At 36.8% G+C, this 19,881-nt stretch overlaps 2 pseudogenes; both read right to left on the bottom strand.

Moving 5' to 3' along the window:
• Positions 1 to 620: 620 nt before the first annotated feature.
• On the bottom strand, positions 621 to 3,818 carry LOC129635502 (olfactory receptor 5D13-like; annotated as a pseudogene).
• Positions 3,819 to 7,927: 4,109 nt separating this feature from the next.
• On the bottom strand, positions 7,928 to 10,145 carry LOC129635501 (olfactory receptor 5D13-like; annotated as a pseudogene).
• Positions 10,146 to 19,881: the final 9,736 nt, after the last annotated feature.

The following is a 19,881-nucleotide window of genomic DNA, read 5'->3' as shown; positions in this document are numbered from 1 at the left end:
ATAACTGTATTAGTTTTGCCAAATATTGTCTCTTATAAGGACACTCTCATTGGATTTTGGGTTCACTTTATGCTCATCTTGACTCTTACCTTAATTATATCTGCAAAGATCTTATTTCCAAATAAGGTGACATTCTGAGTTCTGGGCGACATGGATATTTGGGAGACACTATTCATCTGCAGCTCTTCCATGTTGGCTCAGAAGTTGAAGAATTTCCCTGAAATGCAGGAAACCCAGGTTCAAACCCTGGGTCAGGAAGATCCCCTGGAGAAGGCAATGGCTACCCACTCCATCATTCTTTCCTTGAGACTTCCACGGACAGAAGAACCTGGCAGGCTACAGTCCGTGGGGTGGCAAAGAGTCAGACATGACTGAAAAACTCACAGTTTCACTTTTCATACACCCACAACACACATCATTTTACACATGATATACAGCTATTTTATTTGACGCTGAACTGAACAAAAACTAAGAGATCAAATAGCCAATTCATGACTCTAAATTTATGATCTAGTGAGTTGACTACATAATTTGAGTCTTCATCTCTACAAGAAGATTTAATCAACACTATGTAATGATCAAATTTCTTTTGGACATACAAATCTTCAACCAAATTGTATTCAGTGATTCATTAATTTCCTGACACTCTCCTTCACATCTTTGTTCCTGAGGCTATAGCTCAGAGGGTTCAGCATGGGACTTACCACTGTATAAAATACAGAACCTACTTTGACTCTGAGCCATGAGTTTTTGGAGCTGGGTACACAATGAAGGAACAGGACAGTCCCATGGAACGTGGTGATGGTGGTCAGATGGGAGGCACAAGTAGAGAAGGCTATTTGGCGGCCCCCGGCAGAGCGCATTTTTATGATAGTGACAAAAATGGACATATAAGTAGTAAGGATAATCTCCAGGCTGCTCACCTCATTGAATACAGCAATGGCAAAACAGAGCACTTGGCTGATGAAGGGGTCAGAGCAGGAGATGGAGACAATGACCAAGTGCTCACAGAGGAAATTATTTATGATGTTAGACCCACAGAAGGATAATGCCAGGAGAAAACAGGTGAGTGTCAGGGAGGAGACTATATCCCATGTGCAGGAACTGGCCACTAACGATGCACAGAGCTTTGGGGACATGACCACTGTGTAGAGTAGAGGCTTACAAATGGCCACAAATCAGTCATAGGCCATCACTGCCAACACGAATGCCTCTGCCACTGCAAACATACAAGCTGAGAAGAATTGCGTGATGCATCCTGTGAACGAGATGGTTCTGTCTTCCACACCAAATTCTGCAAGAGTTTGGGTGTAACTGTGGTGGAATAGCAGAAATCAACAAAGGACAAGTGACTGAGAAAAAAGTACATGGGGGTGTGGAGTTTGGGACTGATCCTGATGATGGTGATCATGCCCAGGTTCCCCACCACGGTGACTGCATAGACAGTGAGGAAAGCCAGGAACAGGGGAACCTGGAGGTCGGGATATTCTGAGAAGCCCAAGAGGGTGAACGTGGCTCCTGCACTCCGATTTCCTTCAGCAAACCACAAAATTGTTGTTGGAGAAAATCTGAGACAGTGATAATAAAATGATAACAATGATAATGATGACACTGCATGGATATCACATTTATCGTGCAGCAGACATTGTATTAAAATGTTGGTGCATTAGTTTTGACCACTAAATAAGACTTATGAATTTCAAAACAACTAGTCTCATATTTTACAAAAGGAAATGGAAGCATATATGAGTTAAGACACTTGTTTGAATTAACACAGCCTGCTAGTGATGAGTTAGGTTTGAAGTTGATCATGAGTGACAGAAATTGAATTTCGTGTAGAGTTAGAAATGTTTTCTATAGTGTTGCAGAAAAACATGTTTTTCATAGTTCCACCATTCTGAAGGTCTGTGCTGTTTAGTGCGAGTAACATAACAATAAATGAAAACATAGCACTCAAATTTATTTTAAAAAGCAGGAGGAGTAATATTTTTAGAGGTCGTAGTACTTCTATCATTATATTCAAACTGAAGATCATCGAAAAGGCAGAGGTCATGAGTCATCACAAGAATTTTCACATTTTAGAAAACATAAATGAACATTGAAGGAAATAAATCTCTATCTTCAAGTTTTCCAATGCTTCCAGTTTGATGCTAAAATTATTGTCTTTGTGTTCAATGCAGCGACCTGGTAAAGCAATGAAGTTGTATTACAATTTGTAGTACCCTCACTTTTGTTTTCTTTCCTATTTGACTGTCATTTGTCTCACTGCCACTGATGCTCTCAATATAGTCTTTTAAATTCTTTGATCAATATTTCTTAACTTGCTATCAATATTTTTAATCTAATAAATTTATTAGGAATATTATACATTTAAATGGTTATAGAATATCTGAATTACAGAGTAACTTAAAATATATTTTGCTCAACTCTTTCACAGTCTATACTGTTTTTCAAGAAAATCAGAGAATACGGTAATAAACACAAGTGGTTACATTATCACCCTCAAAACTTCTGGTGACAGGAATATTGAGTTTGATTAAAACTACAGGTGATAATCTTACTTTGAGTCATACAATCATTATTTGTGTACATTATTTTGAGAAAGCAAAAGCATCTTGTACTGGTAAGCAGTTTATAACAACAGAAGTATACTTATTTAGCAAAGATTTTTAAATATGTTAACCAATAACAAGCACACATCTGAAATATTCATTAATAAAGGGACTATTTGTTTGAACCTCATAAACACAGATGCAATTTTAGTTTTGTCTGACCATGTGAAGGGAGAAAAAAATTCATTATTTCTTGAATAGCTTTATGGTACTTTTGACACTCAAAAAATGTATTTCCTATATGCAGAAAAGGGAACGGGTGGGAAGTGGAAAAGAGTTAGTGACAGACAGACTGGCACAATAAAAGAAGCAAGGAGTTGGAAACATAAATTTAACTTCAGTTCCAAGCTTTGGCATTTACTGTATGATCTTTGGTGAATCACTCAGATTTTATGAGCCTCAACTTCTTTATCAGTAATAATGACATGATAATATATATTTTATAGGTGTATAAGTATAGGAAATGGCATTAATATAATTTGCACAAAGTCTTACAGTTATGCAGTTCAAAATATATAGGTTTTCCCACCCTCATCCATTTCAATTCTTAATACTCTGAATAATTGGTTTTATTTTTAAATGTATTATTTTAAACAATCTAAGAAACAGGTCAAGGTTCAAAGTTGGCAGCAGCAAAACTGTAGGAACAATTTGTGATGTCAAAGAGTAGCTCAACTCTTTTTCTGAATTTCCTCTTGGCCCTGTTCATGTTAATTCATCAATCACTATCCTTCAGTAAATTGTCTCTGTTTCCCCTGTGTTTTCTCATTATTATCTGACTCTTATTAATCATCACTTTTTAATCTCATGGTCACCTAGGCTTAGCCAACTTCCCTGTGATGCTGCTAACCTGCACTGTGAGAAAATCAATTTCTTGTCTTCTTGATTACTGTGGTTGTTATGACATTTTCTGGCTCTTAAAAACTTTAATTTCTCCCACTAACTAATTTATCGAATCTAAATTTCTCTGCTCAGTTTTACCTAAACCCTTATCCTAGCTATATTCTCCAGTTTTCAACCTTCTCTGCTCATGTCAGTATTCTCAGAATATAATGCCTACAATTTCCTCTTTTTCTTACATACTGATGCAGCACTTGAACAAGATATAAAGCATTTCATGAAAATTACTATCATGAGGACACTTTTCCTTTTCACTTCAGCCATATTTTCCACACCCTTGACATACCTGAAGACATTACTGTCAGAAAAATGGAATTGTATATTATGGTATTTATTATTATTTTATGCATATTATTCTTATCTTCTTTTGACTCAATTTTGAGGTGTTGAGGAATTACCAGGCATTATAATATTCTTTTTAAAAATTTCATTGCGACTACTCTGCTAAGCACAGTGTGGATATCCTCAGAGCAAAAATCAGGATGATACCCCAGTGAAGGGGGAGGATATCAAAGCTCAGCCCTCAGGAAAATGGACTCAGGAGACATTATCACACAAAGACTGACAAAGAGTGTCCACTGCTTTAGAGGTTTCAGGATCTCAGAGTTCCACAAGGAGAGAAAAGAGACAAGATAGATCATCCCGCCTGAAACCAACTCACCCCAAGATCCCATTTCTACTATGAATTGTCTCCAGGGCAGTTCCCACTCAGAATTCAAACATCATGTAAAACATTAAGGAGTTAATCAATATAGCAGGAGCCCACAAAAATTCAATGTGACTGGAATATACTTCTTTCTTAATATCCAGAAAAACTCAGAGAAAGGAAGAAACAGAGAGAGAGAGATTTGGAAGCTGAATCTGATTCCTATGAACAAAATGTAGGGCTCCCATAACCTCAGGGATTTAGACCCCAGAGAATATTTCTTGAGCTATTTATTTTTGTATCACATATCAAGAAATTAGCTTGAATGCTTTTTTTATGTGGCAGCTTGCAAGAAGGTAGGTTTTTTTTTTTTTTTTTCTGCATCACTAGAAATGGTGCCTCAAATAGTCTATTTCATGAATTTCTTTTAAAAATAATTATAAAAAAATACATGAACTGAATAAGAAAACTTGGTGACTACAGTAAAACCCAAAATGAATGATAAATAAGCTAAAATACAACTGTTCAGAGATATTAACTGCTATTATATATATTTACTGTGTGATTTTTCTTTCCCATTTTGTGTATGAAGTGCATGTGTTTTGAGATGTATAGCAATATAACTTGGTCTCTGGTTTTGTTGCTTAACCTAAATAAATATTGTCTTCAGAAACAGTGATGTTCTTTACTGAAACTAAATTGTGCTTTCTTCTAAATATAAGCAATCCACACTTCCTAGCTTATACAATTAAATAATACAGTCTCTTAAAAATGGCAAATGCATTTTGGAAACTTATTTAAGTCTCTAAAACCTCTGAGTGTCAATCTACTGGTTCTACTACAGTGAAATATCACACAGGTAGACCACTGGCTTGCCTGGTGGCTTGGTGGTTAAAAAAAAAAAAAAAATCAGCTGCAGTGCAGGAGACGTAGGTTCTATCCCTGCCTGGAGTCGGGAATAACACTTGGTGAAGGCAATGGCCACCCACCCCAATATTCTTGCCTGGGAAATCTGTTGGACAGAGGAGCCTGGTGGGCTGCAGTCCATGGATACGCAAAAGATTTGGACACAATTTAGCGACTAAACAGCAGCAACAAATGCTTTCCCTAGGCTCCTGACAACCTGACTAACACTTGCCAGACTCTACCAGGAAGGCATAACACCAGAGGCTGTTTCCCACCAGGCACAGAATTATTGTACATAGTATGGTCTTGATCCAAAATCCCACAAGTCTGCATGGTTATTCTCTCACTGAGATAGGCTTGAGTTCCACAGTACATCTTCCCCCCATTGCTGACACCTCTGTACCCTGGTCTAGCTTTGGAGCCAGTATCCACACCCTAGTCACCCAGAGGTAGCAACCTTGTTGGATATTAGTTCTCCAGGCTGCACAACAAATTGCCACCAACTTCGAGGCTTAAACTGCTATCACAGTTTCTGTAGCATAATAGTCTGGGAAGCATCACTTCATAAGATACTGCTAAACTATTTTCAAAGTTATTTAACCCTTATATGAAATGCATAAGCATTTAACTTGCTCCACATTTTCACCAGTATTTGAAACTCTTATTCATTTTAGCTATTCTAAAGGGAGTACAATAGTTTCTCCTTGTAGTTTAAGTTTTAATTTTATTTATTTATTTATTTTAATTTTATTATATTTTTTAAACTTTACATAATTGTATTAGTTTTGCCAAATATCAAAATGAATCCGCCACAGGTATACATGTGTTCCCCATCCTGAACCCTCCTCCCTCCTCCCTCCCCACACCATCCCTCTGGGTCGTCCCAGTGCACCAGCCCCAAGCATCCAGTATCGTGCATCGAACCTGGACTGGCAACTCGTTTCATACATGATATTTTACATGTTTCAATGCCATTCTCCCAAATCTTCCCACCCTCTCCCTCTCTCTCAGAGTCCATAAGACTGTTCTATACATCAGTGTCTCTTTTGCTGTCTCGTACACAGGGTTATTGTTACCATCTTTCTAAATTCCATATATATGCGTTAGTATACTGTATTGGTGTTTTTCTTTCTGGCTTACTTCACTCTGTATAATAGGCTCCAGTTTCATCCACCTCATTAGAACTGATTCAAATGTATTCTTTTTAATGGCTGAGTAATACTCCATTGTGTATATGTACCACAGCTTTCTTAACCATTCATCTGCTGATGGACATCTAGGTTGCTTCCATGTCCTGGCTATTATAAACAGTGCTGCGATGAACATTGGGGTACACGTGTCTCTTTCCCTTCTGGTTTCCTCAGTGTGTATGCCCAGCAGTGGGATTGCTGCCTCTAAGAATGTCATTGATGACTAGCTATACTTAGTATTTTTTCATGTGTTTATTTGTGTGTTCTGTTTTGTCAAATGTGTGCTCAGATAGTTCATTAAAACTTTAAGTAGGCTTTTTTCTCATATTGAGTATAAAGACTTCCTCTGTATGTTTTACATTGAAATCATTTATCAAATATGTTTTGCAAATACTTACTCACAATCTATGGCTTGTATTTTCAGTTTATTAATGGTGTTTATGCTTAAGAAACTTTTATCAAACATTTTTAATGGCAATGAAGCTCCTTTTTTGTTTTTTAAAGATCCATCCTTTTTATGTTCATTCAAAGAATTATCATCCTAACTTTTGAAAGATTTTTTCTGTTTTATGCTAAATATTTTTCAGTTTTCATTTTTATGTTTACATCTATGATTCATTCATCTATGATTCCTTGGAAAGAAAGCTATGACAATCCTAGACAGTGTATTAAAATGCAGAGGCATCACTTTGTTGACAAAGGTCCATATAGTCCAAGTTATGGTTTTTCCAATAGTCATGTATAGATGTGAGTGTTGGACCATAAAGAAGGCAGAGTGCTGAATTGTTGCTTTCAAATTGTGGTGCTGGAGAAAACTCTTGAGAGTCCGTTCAAACCAGGTCAATCCTACAGGAGATCAACCCTGAATTCTCATTGGAAGGGCTAAGGCTGAAGCTGAAGCTCCAACACTTTGGCCACCAGTTGAGAAGAGTTACTCATTGGAAAAGACCCTGATGCTGGGAAAGGTTGAGGGCAGGCAGAGAAGTGGGCAACAGAGAATGAGATAGTTGGATAGCTTCACTGACTTGATGGACATGAGTATGAGCAAACTGTGATATAGTGAAGGACAGATTGCTGTCATGTGTGCCTAAACACTTTAGTCTAAGACAATACTTGGTCATTGTATGATTTGAATAATTGTGTTGTTGATTGGTCACTCAATAAAATTGGTCATTTTATCGTTACTGTGTGTTTGATTGATTAGTTCTTGGAGTCTGTGTTGCCCTCCTGTCTTTAATTTTCCCAGACTAGTGTTTTGAAGAGGACATCATAAACAGTTTATGCCTTCTTTGCAGGAAGCTTGAACTTTCTCCTTAATCATTTTTCTTATGAGGTATATGCCAACTGTCCAAAGCAGGAAAAATAGCTTATTTCATCATATACCCATAAAGTTTTAATACAATTGAATTCACTCAAAAATAATTTATAAATACTACAAAAAGCAGTCATTAAAAAAATTTTGGTTTACATATGGTTTACAGCTATTTTACTAAACACTGAGGTATGCAAATATCAATAATCATCAATAAAATGCTATCCTGCCATAGATATACTAACTTAAAGCTTTATATTTATCAAAAGATTTGAATCATCAATTACACCACAAGAACTGAACAATCTGTAGCATAGGATATCAATTTTTTTTCAGAAATAAAATAATGAATTTAAAAATATTATGTGGAGTGACAAAGTGGTTTTGTGAAAACTAATCTTGTGAATGTATTTTTTACTTCTTTGTTCCTCAAGCTGTAGATCAAGGGGTTCAGCATAGGAATCACTACTGTGTAAAACACAGAAGTCACTTTGACTGTGAGCCAAGAAGTTTTGGGGTTAGGAATGCAGTAAAGGAGAAGGATGGTTCCATGGAAGATGCTGATGGCTGTCAGATGGGAAGCACAGGTGGAGAAGGTTTTCCAGCGCCCACTTGCAGAAGGCATCCCCATAACAGTGATAAACATGACTATATAGGACATCAGAATAATCACTAGGCTGCTCGCCTCATTGAACATGGCGATAACAAAACATAACATCTGACTGATATAGGGATCTGAGCAGGAGACAGAAACAATTACAGAGTGGTCACAGATAAAATTATGGTGCTACACTTGCAATAGGATAATGCAAGAAGAAAATATGTGTGTCATGGAGCACACTACACCCCATGAGTAAGAACCAGCCACCAAGAGAGCACAGCGCTTCGGAGACATCGCAGTGGCATAGAGCAAGGGGTTTCAGACTGCCACAACGTGGTCATAGGCCATTGCTGCTAACATGAATGTTTCTGCTACACCAAACAGGCAAGCAAAACAAAAGTGCGCAATGCAACCAGAGAAAGAGATGGTTCTGTCCTCCACAATCAAATTCTCCAACAGTTTGGGTGTGATCCAACCAGTCCATTCTGAAGGAGATCAGCCCTGGGATTTCTTTGCAAGGAATGATGCTAAAGCTGAAACTCCAGTACTTTGGCCACCTCTTGCGAAGAGTTGACTCATTGGAAAAGACTGTGATGCTGGGAGGGATTGGGGGCAGGAGGAGAAGGGGACAACAGAGGATGAGATGGCTGGATGGCATCACCGACTCGATGGACGTGAGTCTGAGTGAACTCCAGGAGTTGGTGATGGACAGGGAGGCCTGGCATGCTGTGATTCATGGGGTCGTAAAGAGTCAGACATGAGTGAGTGACTGAACTGACTGACTGACTGACAGTAGAAAAACAGAAATTGACAAAGGACAAGTGACTAAGGAAAAAGTACATGATCGTGTGGAGTTTTGAATTGACCTTGATGATTATGATCATACCTAAATTCCCCACCACTGGAGAAGGCAATGGCAACCCACTCCAATACTCCTGCCTGGAAAATCCCAAGGACGGAGGAGCCTGGTAGGCTGCAGTCCATGGGGTTGCTAAGAGTTGGACACGACTGAGTGACTTCACTTTCCCTTTTCACTTTCCTGCACTGGAGAAGGAAATGGCAACCCACTCCAGTATTCTTGCCTGGAGAATCCCAGGGACGGGGGAGCCTGGTGGGCTGCCGTCTACGGGGTTGCACAGAGTCGGACACGACTGAAGTGACTTAGCAAATTCCCCACCACAGTGGCTGTGTAGATAAACAAGAAAACAAGGAAAAGTGGGACCCGGAGTTCTGGATATTCTGAAAAACCCAGGAGAATTAATGTGGGTATGATACTCTGATTTCCTTCTGTTAGCAGGATGATTCCTGTTGAACAAAGGACCAAACATTATTCCTGAAAAATAGAAATGAATACAGAAGAGAAACAGAGAAGGCAGAAGCTTCATATGTCTCTGGGGGAGCTGGTATATATTCTCCAGATATGGTCCTCAAACCAGCAGCAGCAGGGACGCCTAAGAATATGTTAGGGATGCAAATTCTCAAGCCCTGTCTCCAACTTCCTGAATCAAAAACTATGGAAAGTAGCCCACAATTTGTGATTTATCCAGGCCTCCAGGTGATTTCTGATGCATGATAAATTATGAGAACCACTAAAATACAGACTATTCATGCTATCATTTAAAATTTAGCCCTTAGTATTTTCAATATACAACTAAAATATAAATTTGGAACACAAAAGAAAGTGTAAATCTCAAAATTTTGAGATGCCAAAAAGAAGCAGAGTACTTTGTTATGGTTCTAACAGTTACACTAAGGATCAAGGAGATCACATGGTGTGTAAAAGGTGCCGTATAAATCTCAGTATAATTTTTTCATATTCTAGTCATATTAAAGAATTGACTTTTAATTGACAAATTAAAAGTTTGTGAATTGGCATAAATCTTAAGTTGTAACTAGTTTATGCCTTTCATCTTGTGCTTAAATTAATTATAGAATCTTATTCATGAAATAATCATGTACCTTCCATCAAAACCTCCATTAAGGTTATACTGCCTCCTGGGATAATTTTTGGGTTTTTGTATTGACATTTTGCTTAACATTGACTCATTCATTAATTTAATCTAATTAACTTATATTAATTATTTGTAAATGTGATTTTAGATCATCTATTTTAATATATAAGGCTTCCATATTGGCTTAATGGTAAAGAATACACCTTCAATGTAGGAGACACAGGTTCGATTCCTGGGTGGGGAAGATTCCCTGGAGAAGGAAATGGCAACCCACCCCAGTACTGCTGTGGGCCTCTCTGGTGGCTGAGTCAGTAAATAATCCACCTGCAATGCAGGAGACCTGAGTTCAATCCCTAGGTCGGGAAGATCCCCTGGAGAAGGAGATGGCAACCCACTCCAGTATGACTTAGCAGCTAAACATTTTTTATATACATCTAAAATTATAAGTGAGTGTTAGTTGCTTTCTCGTGTCTGACTCTTTGAAAAACCATGGACTGTAGCTCATCAGGTTTCTCTGTCCACGTGATTCTCCAGGTAAAATTACTGGAGTGGATTGCCATTGCCTTCTCCAGGGGATCTTCCCAACTCAGAGATCAAACCCCAGTTTACTGAAGACAGATTCTTTACTGTCTCAGCCACGAATATATAATTAAATATATAATATAAAGTATATATAATGTTATGAGAAACAAATGATATAATTTATATTTATAAATTATATATAATTATATATAATTAATTATTATATTTACCAACAATAATTTTATACAAAATGCATTCAAGATACAGTGAAAATTACAAATTTTCTCTACCAATGAGTAAACCTCTGTTATGAGGAGGCAAACTTGGAGAAGATGGGGAAGCAAGAGCTGCAATGCCTTAAAATGAATGGCCCTGAGATATAGACATAAAACTTCAGTAAAATTAGATGGATGGTCTGCTTCATCTTTGTTTTGTCCAGATCAAGTGTCAGGCTACAGACTCAGCTCCATGAAGGCCTAGTTGATATCCACTACAAACAACTCTAGACATAAATAATATGTCATCAGAATATTTTTTCCAATAGCAAGAGGGACTGGGCAGATACTTTGTAAATATCCATTATTATTCAGGCTATTTTAACAAATGGCTTTCCTTCAACATTTGAAAATATTAGGAACACCCTGGTATATTAGGAAGACTGGAACCACTGTTTTAGTTTACTGATGCAATACTCATATCAATAACCAAAGAGACTGAAAAATTGATTTGGTATTCAACGTTAGCAATTTCAAATGATTTTGCAGAAAATCAGTGGATTAATGGTAGGTTTGTATTCAAATTGGAACTGCTGCTGCTGCCAAGTCGATTCAGTCGTGTCCAACTCTGTGCGACCCCATAGACGGCAGCCCACCAGGGGATTTTCCAGGCAAGAGTACTGGAGTGGGGTGTCATTGCCTTCTCCACATATTGGAACTAGGTTTATGGAATTACAGAATTCTCTGCATCTTTGCAATTTCCCTGTTGCTCACTGCTGCCACTTTCAGTAATACAGATCTTAATTGTGAAAACCACTTCATGCCCTATTAGTGCAAATTAAAATGTTTCTGATCATAGAAAGGGATCATCTATAGTTTGTGGAATAATCTGCACGAGTGGTAGCTCCATCTTTTCCACTTAATTTGCAAGATACAGAAAGAAACATGAACTGATATGAAACCAGATGTTCTTAATTAATTTACTAAGGATTTCTTTTTAGGATTAATGAACCTCCAGTATATTTCTTCTCAGTATTCAAACATTCTTTAAGATATTAAAAGACTTTTGGCTTGCAAAAATGGCAGTATATTTCAATGAGCATGCCAGTAAAATGTCATTTTATTTCCAGGAACATTAGAAATATTAACAAATACAAAGAAAAATTTAAAAGCTGAATTCACAGTCTAAATGCTGCCAAACCCTGGGGTCTTATATTTCCCCCATGACCATGAATATATGAAGTACACAGAATTGTAATTGGAGTATTACTCAGTGGACCACAAGCCATTTAATTAGGTGAAACACTGTCTCTTGTGTCATTTTAGTGGATGGATTTTCTGCTAAATCATTAAAGATAATTACACCACCACATCTATCCCATGAATTACTTTTTTGATATTGAACTTTTAAAATAATAGGTATTCATCGAATAAACATAAAATATAGACTTTGAAATATGGAAAAAATATAGAAATAATTGTTATTAACTGCATTTCAAATCCAGCATTCAAGTTTAGAGTAGAGAAATTTGGCCAGCTCTGCCTTAGGCAAAAGATAAAGATGGTCTTCGCCAGTGATGTAATGTGGATATCATTCACCCTGATACAATGTTCTGAGAAAAGCTTCACTTCTGTGATAAAACCATACTGAAAATCTACAATCCCAGTTTAATGTGAGAGAATCACTAGGTAAACCCATATCCGGAAACATTCTTCAGGATACCTCACCAATATTCCTTAGAATTGTCAAAGTCAAGAAAAAACAAGAAAGGAGTGAAAGACTGTTTCAGACCAGAGGATACTGAGGAGATGTGAAAACTAATCCAATGCTGCACCCGGATTACATCTCAGAAAGAAAAGAGTGTATTAGTGGGAAAAAACAAACCGGATGGAATCAAATTAAATTTAAATTTTAGTCGTCATAATGTACCTTTAATTCTCTCTTAAATTTTATTTTACTGTGGTAATAACACAATATGAGATCTACCCTCTTAAGATATTTTTAAGTGTATAATACAGTACTGTTGACTACACATATAGTTTTGTACAGTACAGCTGTGTGTGTCTTGCTAAACTGAAACTTCTTGACCATTGATTTGTAAATTTCTGCTTCCCTCTCCACTAGCCTCTGGTAGCTATTATTCCACTCCTTTATTCCGATATATCACATAAGTGGAATCCTGCAGTATTTGTCTTTCTATGGCTGACATTTTCATTTAGCATAATGTCCTCAAGTTTCATCCATGTAGTCACATATTACACAATTTTCTTATTTTTAAAGGTCAGGTTGTATTCTACTGTTCACATATGCACCGCATTCTTTTATCCAACTATCTGTCCATAGATATTTCAGTGGTTTCCACTCCCTGGCTATTGTGAATGGTTCTACAGTGAGTGTGGGAGCACTAACATATTTTTAAAAGCTTGACCTCAAATTTTTAGGATAATACCCATAAGCAGGATTTCTGGATCATGTACAGTTCAATTTTCAACTTAATAAAGAACCTCTATACCATTTTCCACAGCAGCTGCAACATTTTGCATTCCTACTAACAATGTACAGTGAGGTGTGATGAAAACTGAAATATCTTTGCAACTTATTTTTTAAATTATCATTCACATTAGTAGTCCCATTTTATTGTATCTCCAATACTACAAACAGCTCTGCTTTATGCCAACATACTATCAATTCTGAACTGAAAAAGTGTAAATGAAATAAGTAACTCTCAGTATCCCCACTTTGCATCATTTTGCTACAACATTTGCCAGACTTTGCTTTTAGTGTCTGTGACTGTCAGTGTGTTGGGGCCAGGTTGAGGGGTAGTTTTGGGGAGTAGTAAGCAATGCTGGGAGGGATTGGGGGCAGGAGGAGAAGGGGACAACAGAGGATGATGATGGCTGGATGGCATCACTGACTTGTTGGACGTGAGTCTGAGTGAACTCTGGGAGTTGGTGATGGACAGGGAGGCCTGGTGTGCTGTGATTCATGGGGTCGCAAAGAGTCAGACACGACTGAGCGACTGAACTGAACTGAACTGAACTGAAGCTATGTTTTTTAAACTTATTATTAACTAAATAACAACTAATTAGTGAATGCAAACTTACAATTTCCTAATAATGTTGGGCTGGCCATGAAAGCTCATTCCAGTTTTTCCATAACATGTTACAGAAAAGCCAGAACAAACTTTTTGACTAACCAAATATACACATTTCACAAAGAAGTAAGCAAGACACAACAAATCTAATTTCCTGGTCCAGAAAATTGGTATGTGAAGTCAGGATTCGAACACAATATTTTCTTTGCATAAATAGATAATAAAAATCGCAGTTGCTTTAGGGCCTCCTCCACTATTAGGTTCCCTGGTGGCTCAGACAATAAAGAATCTGCCTGCAATGTGGAAGAACTGGGTCCAATTCCTGGGTTAGGAAGAGCCCATGGAGGAGGGCACTGCAAGCCACTCCAGTATTCTTGCCTGGAGAATACCATGGACAAAGGATCCTGGGGGGCTACAGTCTCTGGGGTTGCAAAGACTCAGACACAAATGAGTGACTAAGCACACCAGTAACAGCCATTACTGAAGTAATCGCTTAAAGTACAGTAATTGCTTGGAGTACAGTAACTGGCCTTGGAGTACAGAATGAAGCAGGGCAAAGGTTAATAGAGTTCTGCCAAAGAACGCACTGATCATAGCAAACACTGTCTTCAAACAACACAAGAGAAGACTCTACACATGGACATCACCAGATGGTCAACACCAAAATCAGATTGATGATATTCTTTGCAGTCAAAGATGCAGAAGCTCTATACAGTCAGCAAAATCAAGACTGGGGCTGACTGTGGCTCAGATCATGAACTCTGTATTGCTAAAGTCAGATTTAAATTGAAGAAAGTAGACCATTCAGGTAAAACCTAAATCAAATCCCTTACAACTATACAGTGGAAGTGAGAAATAGATTTAAGGGACTAGATCTGATAGATAGAGTGCCTGATGAACTATGGACGGAGGTTCATGACGTTGTACAGGAGACAGGGATCAAGACCATCCCCAAGAAAAAAATGCAAAAATGCAAAATGGCTCTCTGAGGAGGTCTTACAAATAGCTGTGAAAAGAAGAGAAGCAAAAAGCAAAGAGAAAAGGAAAGATATACCCATTTGAATGCAGAGTTCCAAAGAATAGCAAGGAGAGATAAGAAAGACTTCCTCAGTTATCGGTGCAAAGAAATAGAGGAAAACAATAGAATGAGAAAGACTAGAGATCTCTTCAAGAAAATTAGAGACACCAAGGGAACATTTCATGCAAAGATGGGCTCAAGAAGGGACAGAAATGGTATGGACCTAATAGAAGCAGAAGATACTTAGAAGAGGTGGCAAGAATACACAGAAGAACTGTCCAAAAAAGATCTTCAGGACCCAGATAATCATGATGGCGTGATCACTCACCTAGAACTAGACATTCTGGAATGCAAAGTCAAGTGGGCCTAAGGAACCATCACTACAAACAAAGCTAGTGGAGGTGATGGGATTCCAGTTGAGGCTATTTCAAGTCTTAAAAGATGATGCTTAGAAAGTTCTACGCTCAACATGCCAGGAAATTTGGAAAACTCAGCAGTGACCACAGGACTGGAAGAGGTCAGTTTTCATTCCAATCCCAAAGAAAGGCAATGCCAAAGAATGCTCAAACTACCACACAATTGCACTCATCTCACACGCTAGTAAAGTAATGCTCAAAATTCTCCAAGCCAGGCTTCAGCAATACATGAACAGCGAACTTCCAGATGTTCAAGCTGATTTTAGAAAAGGCAGAGGAACCAGAGATCCAATTGCCAACATCTTCTGGATCATCAAAAAAGTAAGAGACTTCCAGAAAAGCATTTATTTATGATTTATTGACTATGCCAAAGGCTTTGACTGTGTGGATCACAATAAACTGTGGAAAATTCTGAAAGAGTTGGGAATACAAGACCACCTGACCTGTATTTTGAGAAATCTGTATGCAGGTCAGGAAGCAACAGTTAGAACTGGACATGGAACAACAGACTGGTTCCAAATAGGAAAAGTAGTACGTCAAGGCTGTATATTGTCACCCTGCTTATTTAACTTACATGGAGAGTACATCATGATAAAGGCTGGGCTGGATGAAGCACAGGCTGGAATAAAGACTGCCAGGAATATCAATAGCCTCAGATATGCAGATGACACCACCCTTATGGCAGAAAGGGAAGAAGAACTAAAGAGCCTCTTGATGAAAGTGAAAGTGGAGAGTGAAAAAGTTGGCTTAAAGCTCAACATTCAGAAAACAAAGATCATGGCATCCAATCCCATCACTTCATGGCAAATAGATGGGGAAACAGTGGCAGACTTTTCTTTTTTGGGGGGTTGGGGCTCCAAAGTCACTGCAGATGGTGATTGCAGCCATGAAATTAAAAGACCCTATTCCTTGGAAGATAAGTTATGACCAACCTAGACAGTATATTGAAAAGCAGAGACATTACTTTGTCAACAAAGGTCAGTCTAGTCAAAGTTATGGTTTTTCCAGTGGTTATGTATGGACTATAAATAAATCTGAGCACCAAAGAATTGATGCTTTTGAACTCTGGTGTTGGAGAAGACTCTTGAGAGTCCCTTGGACTGCAAGGAGATCCAACCAGTCCATCCTAAAGGAAATCAATCCTGGATATTCATTGGAAGGACTGGTGTTGAAGCTGAAACTCCAATACTTTGGCCACCTGATGTGAAGAGCTGACTCACTTGAAAAGACCCTCATGCTGGGAAAGACTGAAGGTGGGAGAAGGGGATGACAGAGAATGAGATGGTTGGATGGCATCACCGACTCAATGGACAGGAGTTTGAGTAAACTCTTGGATTTGGTGATGGACAGGGGTGCCTGTCGTGCTACAGCCCATGGCGTCACAAAGAATTGAACATGACTGAGCGACTGAACTGAACTGAATAGCAATTAACTTATAGTTTTTTTTTGATATGATACTGTCCTTGTGTTTCTCCCAATTACACTCTCGTTTTCATTTCTACATAATATTCACTGAATTGAATAAGAAGACTCTCATCATTTTTGTTTTGAGAGAAAAATATAATCTTGATGGCAAAAACTAACAAGGACAATAAAAGAAAATTACAGAATAATCTTACTAATGATCACAGAATTTTAAATTATACATAAAATATTGACACATTAAACCAATCAACTAATAAAAAGGCAAATATATAATTATAGTAATTTTCTTAGGAAAAAACACATATTTTGATATTAGAAAATTTTTTAAAATACAAGTTACCATATCAAAATATTAAAGGAGTTAAAATGAGGAAAATTAACTTGATAAATTCAACATTCACTCACTAAAAAACAAAATATAACAAACAGACACATACAAAACAAATATGTGAGATAACTTTGTTTAACATTTTAAGCATGAAATGTTTCCTTGTTAGACGAGGAAGTCAAGGGTACCCACTTTTACTGTTTATTCAAAATTGTACTAATGTTTTCAGCTAGTTAACCAAACACAAGAAAAAAATAAAAAGAATAACATTGGAAACAACATATCCAGAAAATGTTTAAGTAGAGATTGTATGATATGCATGCTGAAAATCAAAAGTAATCTACAAATAAATTATAAAATTATTAAAAAATATTGTTAGAGTTGCCAAAATGCATTGAATCCTAATTGAAAAACAATAAACATTTTACAAATGACATTTAAAATAGTATGAAAAATAATCACACATCCAGATTAATTTAAAAATATATGTAACAAATTTATAAAAATATGATATATCTTATATTGTAAAACATGAAGTAGATCTAAATTAACATAATAATGTAGCATGCTTATGATTTGGAAGACTTGAGGATGCAAACATCATTCTTTGCAAATAGATCTACAATTCTACTGTTTTTCTACACTAAATCTAAACAAGAATAATTCTAAAGTTTGCTTTAAAAGGTAAAAATAAAGAATATCTTAAACACTCTGCAAGATAAAAAGTAACTTTTTAAGAGTTGCTCAACTTGATGTTAAAGCCTATTAGTTAAGGGTAGTTCTGATTATAAAACAGCTAGAAGCATACAGAAAGTCTAGGAACAGAAGTATAGATATACTGATATTTACTTTATGAATATTCTGGCACCACAAAGCAGTGTTAAAATGAGTACATTTTTCAATAAGTATTTCTGGGGTAAATATACACCAGTAAGTCAAAATATAAAATTAGATTATAGTCATGCCCCATCAAAATTTACTTTCAGTTTGAAATAAATATAAAAATCAATGTAAAAAGAGAAAATAAAACCCTGAATTGAAAATAGAGGAAGTAGAATAGAAAATATAATACTGTATGAAATTTGTGATAATTTGGCACATAAAGTATGATAATATCTTTGTTATTTTGGAGATAAGAAGTGAATATTAAATAAGATATTAAAAGCACTTCACTGTGTAAAGAAACAGTTTGATAAACATTAATTCATTAAACATAAGGAAATGTGTGCACCTAAATACATCACCAACCAAGTGAATAGACAAGCCACGATCTAGGAGAAAATATTCATGATACGTACATCAAAGGACTTTTATTTAGAATGCATAATGAAATACATATTTAATAATAAAATATTAACAACCTAATAAAAAAATAGGTAAAAAAAAACCTGAATAGGACCTTCATAAAGAAGTAAGACAAGTCAAATGACTAATAACTAAATTATAGGGATTCAACCACATTAGTAAAGTGGAATTGAATTCATAACCAAAATGAAGTACCCCTATTCATCCACCAACCTCAAAATACTAAAATGTCTGCTATGACAGTATTAAATATTGGCAAGAATGGAAAATAATTAGAACCCACATGCAATATAGTTGGAATTTAAACTAATACATCTATTTTGGAAAATTGTTTGATGGCACCTAGCAAAAGATCAGAAACAAGCGCCTTTGATGCAGAACATTCAGAGACAGGGCATACCTCACCCAGTGAGTGCTTGTGTGCAATGCAGCACATACTTGTGTAAGAATGTGTATGCAGCATTTCCATTAAAGACAGAAAGGGTGAAATAACCAGGAGTGAAATTGCTGGCTCATATGGTAGTTCTAGTTTTAGCTTGTGTGTGTGTGTATGTGTGTGTGCAAAACGCCATACTGTTTTCTATGCAGTATGCAATTGGCTCTACCAATTTACTTTCTCACCCACAATGCACAAGGTTTCTCTTTCTTCTAATTCTCTCCAAAAATTGTTATTTGCAGACTTTATAAAGAAAGAAGGAGGGGAAATTTAGGAGTATAAAGTCTACAAAACACTCTGTATAAAATAGATAAGCTACAAGGATACTGCTGCCTAGCGCCGTAAGTTCTAGCTATTATCCTTTGTGTGCTGTGCTGTGCTCAGTCACTTCAGTTGTGTCCAACTCTTTGTGACCCCATGGACTGTAGCCCACCAGGCTCCTCTGCCCATGGGATTGGGTTGCCATGCCCTCCTCCAAGGGATCTTCCCCACCCAGGAATCAAACCCATATCTCTGGCATCACCTGCATTGCAGACAGGTTCTTTATCCACTGAGACACTAAGTTTTAATAGCATATAGTCTAAAAACATAATGAATCACTGTGTTGTGCATCTAAAATTATTATAACACTGTAAATAAATAATACTTCAATGAAGAAGAGGAAATAGCCAAATTCCATTTGTAGTAGAAGTATGAATAAACATATTATCATATCAATATATTTATTTTGTGGAACATTCTTCAGCAACAAAAATGGAACTACTGTTACAGTCAGTCACTTAAAAATTCTTTTGAAAAAAAAATGCCGAGCCAAATAAGCCAGACATAAGGGAATATACTCTAAAATTTTAATAATACAAATTTCAAAAGCAACAAAGTTAAATTTTAACTCTCATAAAAGTTATGACCAACCGAGATAGCATATTGAAAAGCAGAGGCATTACTTTGCCAACAAAGGTCCGTCTAGTCAACGCTATGGTTTTTCCAGTGGTCATGTATGGA

This window comes from Bubalus kerabau, chromosome 20, assembly GCF_029407905.1.
Source record: "Bubalus kerabau isolate K-KA32 ecotype Philippines breed swamp buffalo chromosome 20, PCC_UOA_SB_1v2, whole genome shotgun sequence".
Lineage (NCBI taxonomy): Eukaryota > Metazoa > Chordata > Mammalia > Artiodactyla > Bovidae > Bubalus > Bubalus kerabau.
Note: the sequence above shows the minus strand (reverse complement) of the source record. Positions and strands in the feature narration are given on the sequence as shown.